The following is a 2,677-nucleotide window of genomic DNA, read 5'->3' as shown; positions in this document are numbered from 1 at the left end:
TATTTGATACTGGAATTTGATATAAAAAATGAAAATACATTGAGTTTTTTTTAATAGACTACACAATTAAAATCCCAAAAGTCTTCAATCAAATTTTTAAAACATTTATCTTCCTGGTCTAAAGTTAAAGCTTTTTTCTTGATTAAATTTCTAGACTTTCTTATAATATTCAAAATCCTCTATCAATTCATACACCAAATAATGTGGACAGATGACTGTGTTGTATGTTATACTTAAAAAAAAATGTATTCCTCCCCACTCTGAGCATGTCTGTATTTATCAGTGATGATGTGATTTATTGATTGGAGTCAGCTATATTGTAAACCATGCACACTTTATTTCATGTTAAGACCTTTTCAGCCAGCTTTGGTGTAATTTATTTTCATGATTTCCTGAATATCCTGATGTAAATATATAAGGGAAAACCCAGGTGTTAGGTGTTACATATTCAAGACCATTTATATTTGACTAATTGTACTAATCAGGAAAGAAATGAAAATAAGCTGGTTTACTATAATTCAATGATAATTTGATAAATTTTCACAAAGTAAAGACAACTTAGTTTCAATGTTTCTATGTTAAACCATATTTATATTTAAAGGTTTCCATCCTTTGCTGTGACTTTTGTAAAGCTTCTTCTTTTTCTTCAGCCGTATAACCGCGAAACTCCATTAACGATTGATGTTGTCTCTCTCTCTCACTCTTTGTCATATAAACACCTTTATAAAATTGTTCTTTAGCTTTCGTTCTGCCATAGGATTTCGTTTTAATTAGTGCATATACAATTGCCTGTAAATAAAACATATATGACTCATTATCAAATAAGAGTTTAATTGAAAAAAGATTTTGAGATCAAATTATTCATCATGTTTTAAGAACTTTTGGTACATATGTTTTTTTATGTACAATTCTTTTGACTCACAATTTTCAGGTTTACTTTTTATTACTGTAAAAAAATGATAAAAAACTGATTTTAAAACATCTTTTAGCTTACTTTGAAAGTATGGCAGTGTTGAAAGTTAAGGTCAGCTTATATTTCTACAACTAGTTTCTGGATTTTTGATTTTTTTTTTAAATATTGCTACTTGTTGGAACTGGTTCATAATCCTTGCTAAACATACAAATTCAATATACAGAATTGTCAAAGACATTTCATTTAAGCACAATATTGAAATTAAATGATTGGTCTTAGTATAAGAAATAAGAGTGTGTTGTAAATATCAAGGATATTCTACCTCAGGAATTCAAACATCCAGTACAAAGGAAACATCAAGGATATCTTACCTCAGATGTCCAAACATCCAGAACATGGGAAATATCAAGTACATCTTACATAAGTAAACATCCAGAACATGGGAAACATCAAGGATATCTTACCTCAGATGTCCAAACATCCAGAACATGGGAAACATCAAGGATATCTTACCTCAGATGTCCAAACATCCAGAACATGGGAAATATCAAGGATATCTTACCTCAGATGTCCAAACATTCAGAACATGGGAAACATCAAGGATATCTTACCTCAGATGTCCAAACATCCAGAACATGGGAAACATCAAGGATATCTTACCTCAGATGTCCAAACATTCAGAACATGGGAACATCAAGGATATCTTACCTCAGATGTCCAAACATCCAGAACATGGGAAACATCAAGGATATATTACATAAGTAAACATCCAGAACATGGGAAACATCAAGGATATCTTACCTCAGATGTCCAAACATCCAGAACAAATGAAATATCAAGGATATCTTACCTCAGATATCCATACATCCAGAACATGGGAAACATCAAGGATATCTTACCTCAGATGTCCAAACATCCAGAACAAGGGAAATATCAAGGATATCTTACCTCAGATATCCAAACAACCAGAACATGGGAAACATCAAGGATATCTTACCTCAGATGTCCAAACATCCAGAACATGGGAAACATCAAGGATATCTTACCTCAGATATCCAAACATCCAGAACATGGGAAACATCAAGGATATCTTACCTCAGATGTCCAAACATCCAGAACAAGGGAAATATCAAGGATATCTTACCTCAGATATCCAAACATCCAGAACATGGGAAACATCAAGGATATCTTACCTCAGATGTCCAAACATCCAGAACAAGGGAAACATCAAGGATATCTTACCTCAGATATCCAAACATCCAGAACATGGGAAACATCAAGGATATCTTACCTCAGATGTCCAAACATCCAGAACATGGGAAATATCAAGTACATCTTACATAAGTAAACATCCAGAACATGGGAAACATCAAGGATATCTTACCTCAGATGTCCAAACATCCAGAACAAGGGAAATATCAAGGATATCTTACCTCAGATATCCAAAACTTCAGGACATAGAAATTATCAGATATCTAACCTAAGGTATCCAAAACATCTAGAGCATATGAAATATCAAGTACACCTTACCTCATGTATCCAAAACTTCTGGACATAGAAATTATCAGATATCTAACCTAAGGTATCTAAAACATCCAGAACATAGGAATTATCAAGTATATCTTACCTCAGATATCAAAACATCTAGAACATAGGAAATATCAGGGATATCTTACCTCAGATGTTCAAACATCTAGAACATAGGAAATATCAAGTATATCTTACCTCAGATGTCCAAACATCTACAACATAGGAAATATCAAG

The sequence above is a fragment of the Mytilus edulis genome, chromosome 4 (assembly GCF_963676685.1).
Source record: "Mytilus edulis chromosome 4, xbMytEdul2.2, whole genome shotgun sequence".
In the NCBI taxonomy this organism is placed as follows: domain Eukaryota; kingdom Metazoa; phylum Mollusca; class Bivalvia; order Mytilida; family Mytilidae; genus Mytilus; species Mytilus edulis.
The sequence above is the reverse complement of the archived record's forward strand: the minus strand, read 5'-3'. Positions refer to the sequence as shown.